Consider the following 12,979-nt stretch of genomic DNA (forward strand, 5'->3'; position numbering starts at 1 on the left):
TCTCACACGCAACAGAAGCAGGACAGAGCGCTTGCAATAGTTATGACCCCTCAGAAGAGGCCCATAACGAAAAATGGGTCCTGAAAAGATTGTCCCGCGCTTGGGAGCAATCGCTTCAGGCAAAAGCAAAGGTTAGATCCCCAGAAGAGGCTCAGGCTGCTGCAGATATCCAAGCAGTCAGAGAGCACCAGAAGCCCGCATGGGTAAATGAAGGCAAGAGCAGCCCTCAACAGAAAGGACAGGAATGCTATAACTGTGGACAGTTAGGGCATTGGGCAAAAGAGTGTAATGCACCCCAGCGATCTCAGAGAGGCCAGCAGACAGGCACTCTGAACCGCAACAAAGCAAAACCAATCCACAATGTAGCAGTACAGTCAGGACCCACCAATGTGGACGAGACGAACTGACGGTGTTCGGGCTCCCCCACTTGGGTCTGTGACACACTATGGGACTCATCAGGGAGGCCCGTAGTCACGGCAAAAGTCAAAGGGAAGCCCATAGAGTTATTGTGGGACACAGGAGGATCCCGCACCACCATTAACTCCACAACCACGGCACACGCAGACACGTGGCCGACCACCTCCACCATCACACTTAGCGGGTTCACCGGACACTCGCAGCAGGGACATATCACAGCACCCGTAGCGATCCAGCTAGGGAACATTAGCACAAGGCACCCCGTAGTTTTAGTAAATCTTCCCCGGACAGCAGAGCACATCCTGGGGATAGATTTTATGAACGCCCACAGCTTGTCGTTCGACCCAGTGAACCAGTGTGTCTGGCGAATGGCGAGATCAGACAGAGCCCCAGCCACCCTCACAGTTGGAGACTACGCTAATCGGATTAGCGCAGTGGGAGAGTACTCATTCGACCTGACTACACTCCACACCGACCGACAAATTAAGGCCCTACTAAACAAACACAGGACAGCATTTGCAAGTCACCGTCATGACTGTGGCAGAATGACTGGACAAGTTCATGTTACCGGACAGGACCCCCGACCGCAAAAGCAGTATAGATTTCCCCTTGAAGCAGAGGTGGAAATAGAAAAAGTTATAGGCAGCTTGTTGGAACAAGGTGTACTGAGAACGGTAGCCTCCACCAACAATGCCCCTATTTGGCCAGTGAGGAAGCCCGATGGATCATGGCGTCTGACCATCGATTATCGGGAACTCAACAAAGTAACCCCCGCAGTAGCCCCAACGGTAGCTACTAGTCCCGAGACCATGCTCAAGCAGGGTCTCAACGCCAAGTACTTCACGGTATTGGACATCAGTAATGGATTCTGGTCAATACCATTGGCTAAAGCGTGCCAATACAAATTTGCATTCACTTTTAAAACACAGCAGTACACGTGGACATGCCTCCCACAAGGATTCCACAATTCACCCTCCATTTTCCACCGACAGCTGGCAAGTGGATTAGAGAAATTTTCCCGACCCGATTGTCTGGTACAGTATGTAGACGACCTACTACTGCAGACGGACACAAAGGCAGAGCACATTTCGCTTCTGGCCGAACTCCTGGAACTCTTAACTGAAATTGGCTGTAAAGTTAACCCGAAAAAGGCCCAAATATTGGAAAGTAAAGTGATGTATTTGGGATCAGTCATCACGCACGGCAAACGCGAGATCGAATTCAAAAGAATTGATTCGATCGTCAAATTGCCCCTTCCCCAAAATGTATCAGCCCTCCGGTCGTTTTTAGGACTGGTTGGCTATTGTCGGAACCACATCGACGGATTCGCGACAAAAGCCGCCCCACTTTCAGACCTCCTTAAGAAAGGAGCCCCCTGGGAATGGCTTCCGCAGCATACAGGCGCTGTGGAAGAGTTGAAACGAGCCCTTAGTGCAGCACCCGCGCTGCTAGTCCCCGACCAACTTTCACCGTACGCAATAGAGGTAGCGAGCACCGATCTGACCCTCTCGGCCGTGTTGCTTCAGGAACGGCACGAGCAGCTAAGACCAGTGGCTTATGCCTCCCGACTGTTAGACCCAGTAGAACAAGGATTTTCGGCCTGTGAGAGGCACCTCCTTGCTGTCTTCTGGGCAGTACAGTACTTTTCCTACATAACCGGACTAAACCCCATCACCATTCTAACCGAACACACACCCACACAGCTACTACTAGACGGTCGACTGAAGGACGGTTCAGTTAGCCAGATTAGGGCAGCTAGGTGGACCCTACTTTTACAAGGACGGGACATTACAGTGAAACGGACACGCACACACACATACTTAGCAGACAACCTCCAATACCCCGGACAGCCCCATGACTGTGAAATTGTAGCTCCCCTGCATAACACAGGACCCTTTTTAGCGAAAACACCCCCCAGGAAGATAGGGAACCCAAAACAAAGCCCCCAGCCCACAGACACGTGTGGACCCTTGAGGATTTATGTAGACGGTTCCTCCACAGTTTTAAATGGTGAGCGTATCACAGGATGCGGCATCTATGTAGAGGACGCGCAGGGGCGCGCTCTCGAAGAGATAGCTCTTAAGTTACCAGGTCACTTAGGCGCGCAGGCAGCAGAGCTAGCAGCCATAGCGTACATAGTGGACCACCCCGATTCTTTCCCCAGCCCAGCAGACATATATTCAGACAGCTTATATGTCTGTAACAGTTTAACCGATTTTCTGCCCCTGTGGAGGACACGAGGTTTTGTCTCCGCAGACGGGAAACCCCTTCCATCAGCCCCTCTACTCCAGCATATTTTAACGAAAGCGAAGGACAGGACCTTCGGCATTATAAAAGTTCGCAGCCACCATAGGTCATCACCCCCTGGGAATGTAAAAGCCGACGCATTGGCTAAGGCAGGTTCCAGGAGAGGACACTTATGGACCCCCCCAGCTAGCGCACCAGCTAGCGCCCCTGTGAGCGCAGTCCAAGTCTCACAGACTGATATTAAAGATCTCGTGGCAGCACAAAAACAGGACGGAGACCTCAGGGAGGTTTTCAAGGGAAACTTTGTGCCTGCTTACGAGCACTTTAAACACGCACTGACCACACATGAGGGTGTGATCATTAAGGACCAACTTTATGTGGTCCCACAGCAGGACAGGAATCAGATGATTGCCTTGTTCCATGACGGACACGGGCATCAGGGAATTGATGCAACAACGAGGCACCTCAGGCAACTCTGTTGGTGGCCTAATCTCAGGAATGATGTAACGCACTACATAGAGAATTGCCTGATTTGTGCTCAGAATAACCCGGAGCGGTATTCTAAGAAAGCACAACTTCGGCATACTCGCCCAGTTAACGGCCCTTGGACAAACCTCCAGATCGACTTTATAGGTCCATTGCCCCCTTGTCGGAATGGCTATAAATACGTTCTGGTGGTGATAGATACCTTTACCAAGTGGGTAGAGGCATTTCCCTCGCGAACAAACACAGCTAAGACAGCTGCAAAGATCCTGACCCACCACATCTTCACGAGATGGGGTTTACCCCGAAGTATCGATTCGGACCAGGGATCTCACTTTACAGGACGGGTCATGAGGAACGTCCTGACAATATTCGGAATCAAACAAAACTTCCACATTGCGTATCATCCACAGTCCAGCGGGATTGTGGAGCGCATGAATCGGACCCTAAAAACTACCCTTAGGAAAATGGTTCAAGAGAACAATTCCACATGGGATTCAGTGCTCCCCTTTGCACTTATGTTCATAAGGAACACTGTCTCCACATCGACAGGATACACACCACACACACTCATGACCGGACGCCCTATGAAAGGTACAGAATTCCTTTTAGGACTGGACATGACAAGCCCCGAAGTGACGGCCCTCACACATGAAAAGGCAGTTAAAGAACTAGTTGCGACTGTGAGGTCTGCACAGATCGCAGCCGCAGTCCAGCTAGGGAAACGCCGACAGCAACGGACTGCCTGTTTCAATAAGACCGTACACACCACAGAATTCCAGGTTGGGCAACAGGTAATGTTATCTGTTTATAACCCCAGCAGTTTTTTGGCTCCAAAATATTCCGGCCCCTACTCAATTTCGGACAAAATTAGCCCCTCCGTTTACAGGATAAAGTATCCTAATGGGAAGACCGCGTGGTTCCATATAAACCAGTTAAAGGCTTATGGAACACAGGCCAACCATGCTCACCATGTCCTGCTAGACGCGGCAGAACACTTCACCCCGCCCACCAGAGACACTTTTCCACCATCCCCCTCACAGACCAGTTCATCCACGGACTCGCCCACGAATCCGCCCACAGACCACTACAGACCACGCCCCGACACGCCCACAAGCTGCCACAGCAGAGACAGTAGGACAGACACTGACTCTGAAGACAGCGACACCACACAGCCATACAGCCCACACTGCACCAACTACGACCCCGACTCCAGTGACCCCATGGAAGTCACTTACCTCAAAAACCCCGAACCACCACCCGACCCCGACTACCCCGACAACACACTCGACGCTACACAATGGCACAGGGACAATTCCTACAGACTTGTCCGCAATGACGAGAGTGACCCCCGGTCACACAACTCCAAAATAGCATGCCTGATCCACACAAGGGTGTGGGATCCGGGAGAGCAGGACGACACGGTGTCTGACTCCCGACACGGCAACCCCTTTGTGACCCTGTTCACAGAGGCAGAATCAAAGTGAGGTGTCCAGATGATGTAAGATAGGAATCGTTTGAGGGAAACGATGTCCTTTCTGATGGAACCTGCACGTATGTTTGTCTTCGTTTTATGTTTGTTTGTCTCAGGATTGTACAATGTTTCAGTTGGAGGATGGACATCTTCTTTTCAGCTGAAAAGATTGTGACCACCTCACATACACGTTAGCTTGTCTGCCGAAACTTTTGAGAACTTCGGTTTGATTGGAGATCTTTTCCAAAGTTGTAAGGCCACACGCCAAATAGTTTATCTGCAGATATCTCTCAGAACTTCAGTGATGTCCTCAGTTGGAGCATCTTGGCTCCCTTGGTTTTTTTAGGTGCCCCTCTATTCGGCGAAATAGAGGCTGCAAGTCATGGTCAACACATTCGTACCCGTTTCTTTCCAGGTTACTCAGGCAGTGGACAAACGGCACTGAGGACCCGCCCTGTCTGAGAACCAACCCTTGGTCAGCCAAGCTCGGGTATGGCACAGCACGCCCTACCCGGGGATCCCATCCAACTCGTACCCGTAGCGGCCCATACGCAACTCATTCGGATGTTTGTTTCCAAGTTTGTTTTCATTTTACGTTAGGTAGCCCTTCGGCCACCATCCCACATGCTATTTACATCCGGGAACATTCGGATGGTAAATCAGCAAAGCCTGCGAGACGGCTCGCAGAAGGAAGGATTGTTAGGTGTATGCTGGTCTTTAAATTCGCTTTTTGAGAAAAAAAATGAGGGGAGTCACAGGGTGTGACTTAGCCAGTCATTTTAAAGGGTCAATTGGGTTTTGAAAGACAGATGCACTAACAAGTAAAGATCTTAAACTGTGTATTGACAGATACTGTGCTTGATCCCAAAGGTTTCAAAGGACGAGACAGAGGTCGAAGCCAGGATTGCCAATACCAGAGGAAGAAGGAAGAGAAAGAAGAAGAACAACAAAAGATGATGGAAGCCCACTTATTACTATTCAATGTCATATGTATATGTGTGGAAACAAGACACGTTTCCCCCACAACCCCCACCGTAAATGTTAGTACAGCAAACCCCCAGTGCTCAGCTCTGATCAGCGAGGTTCAGACCTGGTGTACTAAATTCATGACGTGGTACTCCATGTCCTACATAATCGAATCACTGTTGGTGATTGCGATCCTCATCATCCTAGTGCAGACCCTCAGGTTGAGGAAATGGAAGAGGAGAGCCTCTCGTTCCAGCACCTCACCCATCTATAGAGTGCAATCCCCCATCTTCGGATTCCACCAAACCCCTCAACCCCTCACTGATTACAACACTCTGTAAATAAAATTCAGCCATGTATTATATTGTTCCATACTCGACTGCCGAGTTGGGAAGTGTGATGTTGTGGTGTGAATGGTTAAGGTTTTAGAGTGATTAAATGTTTAAGTTAAGGTTAAGGTTAATAGTGATAGGTAGAGGTTCCCAATTGTAGTAATGCATGTCCCTTTTGACATAGGGCCAAGTAGAGATGTTAGTTAAAATTTTTTTTTCTCTTCTTCCCATAGTTTAGAACAGAGTAGAACAGGAACTGGCAAGAGGTCAGAACACAAGGAGGCAAAGTACATAGGTGATCCTTCACAATAGTATGATTGTGAGGATCACAAGGAGGGAATGTAGCCATGCTGGCCACGCAAAATGGACACTGAGCCAAACTAAAATGGAAGGCTGCTGAGAAACAGACAGTTCAGCCAGAACAGCAGTCTGCAAAGAGCAGTTTGCATTCTGCAGCAGCAGAAACCAGTTTGGGCTCAGGTGAAGAGACCTTAGCTAGGTGCAAATGGCAAAACGCTTTGCATGCTAATGAGGCCATCAGACTTGAACACCCACACAATAGATACATTTGGTTCTGAATGGACACATTCCAATCAAGACCCAGACATCGAGGCACCAGAAATCTCCAAACAAAAGGACATAAGAAACGCCCCCTCCATCACGGAGACCCCCTCGCATTGGGGAATTAATCCAGTATCGATAAGAAATTGATCCAATAGGTAGAGCCCGCCCGAGAAGAGGGAAGGACAACGGAACCCCTATAAAAGATAGGGACCTCGTGTTGTCCGGTCTGTTAAACCTGTGCTCCGGCCCCGACTGACACCTGGTATCCTGACTCCAGCCGTTGAGCACCAGCCGCCGAAACCGTAAGTTCAACGCTCGCTACGCGATCCAAGCCCACTAGACTCCCAAGTACCGGAACGCTTGCTGAAGGCTGCAGACAAAACCAGGACGAAGGCCTCGTTCTCTGACCTTGCCTGTTCCTGTTAGATAAGTATTCTGTTTGCTTATGTTTAGTTGTAGCTTAGTCTCTTAGTGTGTGCATGAGTATTTATTATTAACTGTATAATAAATATTGATCGTTTGAACTTGACTAATCGGTGTATCGTCTTTATTACTTTGAATTTGACCTTGGAATACTTGTGACGTTGCCTATACGGCAGCTGGCGACTCCAGAGCTTAAATAATTACATAGAACAGAGCCTAGCAGTGTTAAGCACACGTCGAACTCGGAGGCGTGTTAATACACTCCAATAAACGCGTTTTACGCCCATAGTAAAACGTGCAACACTGCTCAGGAGGAATATACACAAACCCCCAGCAGCTCCCCTGCTCAGGAGGAATACAGTATACACAAACCCCCAGCAGTGCCCTGCTCAGGAGGGACAGACACAAACCCCCAGCAGTGCCCTGCTGAGGAGGAATATACACAAACCCCCAGCAGCTCCCCTGCTCAGGAGGGACAGACACAAACCCCCAGCAGCTCCCCTGCTCAGGAGGAATATACACAAACCCCCAGCAGCTCCCCTGCTCAGGAGGGACAGACACAAACCCCCAGCAGTGCCCTGCTCAGGAGGAATATACACAAACCCCCAGCAGCTCCCCTGTTCAGGAGGGACAGACACAAACCCCCAGCTGCTCCCCTGCTCAGGAGGGACAGACACAAACCCCCAGCAGTGCCCTGCTCAGGAGGGACAGACACAAACCCCCAGCAGCTCCCCTGCTCAGGAGGAATATGCACAAACCCCCAGCAGCTCCCCTGTTCAGGAGGGACAGACACAAACCTAAAACTAATTGGTGTTCCGTAACTTTACACAGGCAGCTTACAATCATGGGCTCGATTCTCCGAGCCTCCACGCTGAAATCGCCATTGGCGCAGGGGCAGAGAATGGGCATTGATGCCAAGATCCAGTGCGACGCCGCTCCTGCGATTCTATGGTCCCTGGAGAATCGCCGTGAATTGCCTGAGTGGTCTATGCGGTGCGGGTAGGGGGCCATTGACAGAGGCATTCTCCCAGGACAACTAGCCGAGTTCCCAACTGCATGGTTCTAACCATGTTTTGCCTGTCGGGAATGGCTGGAGATGGCTGCGGACTCAGGGCGCGGGGATCCTTCACCCGGGGGGGGGGGGGGGGGGGGGGCCTCACAGACAGCCAGGCAAGCGATCGGGTGGCATCGATCTCATGGGGACCTACATTCCTGATGCCGGTCTGTGGGCTGAGTCCGCCATGTCCCCCGAGAGGCCGCAGCAGGCCGTTGCTGTGCGCATGCGCGGACTCCCGACCAGTAGTGCAGGGCCCCGTATTCGCGCCATAGCACTGCGGGGCCCTGCTAGCCCCCTGCAAATTGGAGAATCACTCTGGACTTTCTTAAGGAAAGTCCAGAATGAAACGCCCGCGTTTTGATGCTGGCGTGGGGACATAGCCCCTTTATTGGAGAATCCCGCCCCATGTAACTAAGACTCAACAATAATAGTAAACTGAGGTCCGAATATCCTGCCAATCAGTAAGGCGAGCTTAATTGATTGCAATTGATTGATTCCCACACTTGATAAATGGGATTAGATTACTCAGGTGGGGCGATGGGCCATTTATGTACTGTAGACACTAAACCCAAATACACCCAGAGTAAACCAAAATATACCCAGAGTAAAACAAAATATACCCAGAGTCATCCCAAATACACCCAGAGTAAACCCAAATATACCCAGAGTAAACCCAAATACACCCAGAGTAAACCCAAATATACCCAGAGTAAAACAAAATATACCCAGAGTCATCCCAAATACACCCAGAGTAAACCCAAATATACCCAGAGTAAACCCAAATATACCCAGAGTAAACCCAGCTATGCACAGAGTAAACCCAAATATACCCAGAGTAAACCCAAATATACCCAGAGTAATCCCAAATATACCCAGAGTAAACCCAAATATACCCAGAGTAAATCCAGATATACACAGAGTAAATCCAGATATACACAGAGTAAACCCAAATATACCCAGAGTAAACCCAAATATACCCAGAGTAAACCCAAATATACCCAGAGTAATCCCAAATATACCCAGAGTAAACCCAAATATACCCAGAGTAAATCCAGATATACACAGAGTAAACCCAAATACAGACAGAGTAAACCCAAATATACCCAGAGTAAATCCAGATATACACAGAGTAAATCCAGATATACACAGAGTAAACCCAAATATACCCAGAGTAAACCCAAATCCAGCCAGAGTAAACCCAAATATACCCAGAGTAAATCCAGATATACACAGAGTAAACCCAAATATACCCAGAGTAAATCCAGATATACCCAGAGTAAACCCAAATATACCCAGAGTAAACCCAAATATACACAGAGTAATCCCAAATATACCTAGAGTAAACCCAAATATACCCAGATTAAACCCAAATATACACAGAGTAAATCCAGATATACACAGAGTAAACCCAGATATACACAGAGTAATCCCAAATACACCCAGAGTAACCCCAAATATACCCAGAGTAATCCCAAATATACACAGAGTGAAACCAAATATACACAGAGTAAACCCAAATACACCCAGCGTAAACCCAAATATACCCAGTGTAAACCCAAATATACCCAGAGTAATCCAAATATACCCAGAGTAACCCCGAATATACACAGTAAACTCAAATACACCCATAGTAAACCCAAATACACCCAGAGTAAACCCAAATATACACAGAGTAAACCCAGATATACACAGAGTAAAACCAAATATACACAGAGTAAGCCCAAATATACCCAGAGTAAACCCAAATACACCCAGAGTAAACCCAAATATACCCAGTGTAAACCCAAATATACCCAGAGTAATCCAAATATACCCAGAGTAACCCCGAATATACACAGTAAACTCAAATACACCCATAGTAAACCCAAATACACCCAGAGTAAACCCAAATATACACAGAGTAAACCCAGATATACAAAGAGTAAACCTAAATTTACACAGAGTAAACCCAAATACAGCCAGTGTAAACCCAAATACACCCAGAGTAATCCCAAATATACCCAGAGTAAACCCAAATATACACAGAGTAATCCCAAATATACACAGATAATACCCAAATATACACAGAGTAAACCCAAATGTACACAGAGTAATCCCAAATACACCCAGAGTAACCCCAAATATACCCAGAGTAATCCCAAATATATACAGAGCAAAACCAAATATACACAGAGTAAGCCCAAATATACACAAAGTAAACCCAAATATACCCAGAGTAAACCCAAATACACCCAGAGTAACCCCAAAAATACCCAGAGTAATCCCAAATACACCCAGAGTAAACCCAAATATACCCAGAGTAAATCCAGATATACACAGAGTAAACCCAGATATACCCAGAGTAAACCCAAATACACCCAGAGTAAACCCAAATACACGCAGAGTAAAACAAAATATACCCAGAGTCATCCCAAATACACCCAGAGTAAACCCAAATATACCCAGAGTAAACCCAAATACACCCAGAGTAAACCCAAATACACCCAGAGTTAACCTAAATATACACAGAGTACACCCAAATACACCCAGAGTAAATCCAAATATATCCAGAGTAAACCCAAATACACCCAGAGTAAACCCAAATATACCCAGAGTAATCACAAATATACCCAGAGTAAACCCAGATATACACAGAGTAATCCCAAATATACCCAGAGTAACCCCAAAAATACCCAGAGTAATCCCAAATACACCCAGAGTAAACCCAAATATACAGCGTAACCCCAAATATACCCAGAGTAAACCCAGATATACACAGAGTAAACCCAAATAAACACAGTAAACCCTAATACACCCAGAGCAAACCCAAATACACCCAGAGTAAACCCAGATATACACAGAGTAAACCCAAATATACCCAGAGTAAACCCAAATATATGCTGATTCACCCAGACGTACCCCTGTCCCCTCACCCCTTCCTTTGTCACTTGCTGCACTGTGTTAACTGGCATTCTACCATTCAAATCTTTCCAATTCATATTCGAGAATTCTGCACATTTTGTCCAATAACTTCTACATATTCAATCTTTAAATATTATTCAAAAACAACATCAATTTATTTATGTTATGTTCTCTCCTGCTGTATATTTGTCATCCAGCAAACACGTGTTTGAATTGGCAATTATTTTTTAAAAGCCATCGCTATGGAAGTGTTCTTTGCTGTCGCACTGATCTGTGACGTGCGGTTATCTTGCATCAATCTTGCCTCAAATTGCGAAGCTGACATGCCTATGGCAGAAAAACAATTGAACTTCTCCACTGAGTACAAGAATATACTTCAAGAATGTTTGGATGCTTTGATGGAAAGTACAACGTCGTATCGTCGGCTAGTCCTTTCATTCTCACCCTTCATTGCATTTCAGGGTCACTGAAGGTCAGATTTAATATCCGGGTGATTGACAATCATTAGCATCTGACACTGAATCAATTCTTTTTCAGGGATCAAGGTTAGCTGGAGATGAGACAAAGAAATTTTCAAACAGAGTTACAATTGACATTGCTTTTATTCTCTTTGACAATGATGGAGAAATAACCAGTCCCTTCCAGCATCAATAACTGCTACAGGTTGGGGCAGCGCGGTAGCATTGTGGATAGCACAATTGCTTCCCAGCTCCAGGGTCCCAGGTTCGATTCCGGCTTGGGTCACTGTCTGTGCGGAGTCTGCACATCCTCCCCGTGTGTGCGTGGGTTTCCTCCGGGTGCTCCGGTTTCCTCCCACAGTCCAAAGATGTGCAGGTTAGGTGGATTGGCCATGGTAAATTGCCCTTAGTGTCCAGAATTGCCCTTAGTGTTGGGTGGGGTTAGTGGGTTATGGGGATAGGGTGTTGACCGTGGGCAGTGAGCCGGTGCAGACTCGATGGGCCGAATGGCCTCCTTCTGCACTGTAAATTCTATGATCAGGTGTTTACAATATGATGGTCAGAAGTGCTAGTTGGCTGGACTAGTAATGCTGAGGCTGGACCAATAATCCTAAAACTAGACTAGTAATCCCAAAATTGGACAGGTTATCCCAATGTTGGTCTTGCAATCCCAAGGCCAGTCTAGTAATCTTGAGGCTTGTCTAATTATCCTGAGACTAATCTGGCAATCCTGAGGCTGGACTAGTAATACCGAGGTTGGTCTAATAATTCTGAGGCAAATCTATTAACCTCAGAGGCTGGTCTAGTAATCTTGAGGCTGGTCTGGTAATCCCACGGTTGGTCTAGTAATCCTGAGGTAGGTCTAATCAATCCAAAACTAGTCTAGTAATCCCAAGGCTAGACTGATAATCCAGAGATTGGCCTAGTAATCCCAAAATTGGTCTAATCATCCTGAGGCTAGTAATCTAGTAATCTGAAAGTTAGTCTAGTAATCCAGAGGTTGGTCGAATCATCCTGGGATTAATCTATTTAATCCTGAGGATAGCCAAGTATCCGGAGGCTAGTCTAATAATTCTGAGGCTATTCTAGTAATCCCGAGGTAGGTCCAATAGTCCCGAGGTTCGTCTAGTAATCCCGAGGTAGGTCCAATAATCCCGAGGTTCTTCTAGTGATCCCGAGGTAGGTCCAATAATCCCGACGTTCGTCTAGTAATCCCGAGGTAGGTCCAATAATCCCGAGGTTGTTCTAGCAACCCAGAGTTTGGTCCAATGTTTCCGAGGTTGGTCTAGTAATCCCAAGGCTGGTCCAATGATCCCGAGGTTTGTCTAGTAATTCCGAGGTTGGTCCAAAAATCCTGAGGTTGGTCTGGCAATCCTGATGCCCAATGGAGTTTTTAAAATTTGGAAATAAAAAACTGAACTCAGTAATGGTGACTCACCAGGTTTACTAATGTTCTTTAGGGAAGGAAATCTGCCATCCTTACCTGGTCTGGTCTACATATGACTCCAGACCCATAGCAATGTGGTTCACTCTTCAATGCCTCTGAAGTAGCTGAACAGGTCACTCAGTTTGTATCAAGCTGCTATTATGAATACAAAGAAGGCCCAACACCATATTTTCAATGTAACTAGGATGAATGGGTAATAAATGCTGGTCT

Source organism: Scyliorhinus canicula, chromosome 13, assembly GCF_902713615.1.
Source record: "Scyliorhinus canicula chromosome 13, sScyCan1.1, whole genome shotgun sequence".
In the NCBI taxonomy this organism is placed as follows: domain Eukaryota; kingdom Metazoa; phylum Chordata; class Chondrichthyes; order Carcharhiniformes; family Scyliorhinidae; genus Scyliorhinus; species Scyliorhinus canicula.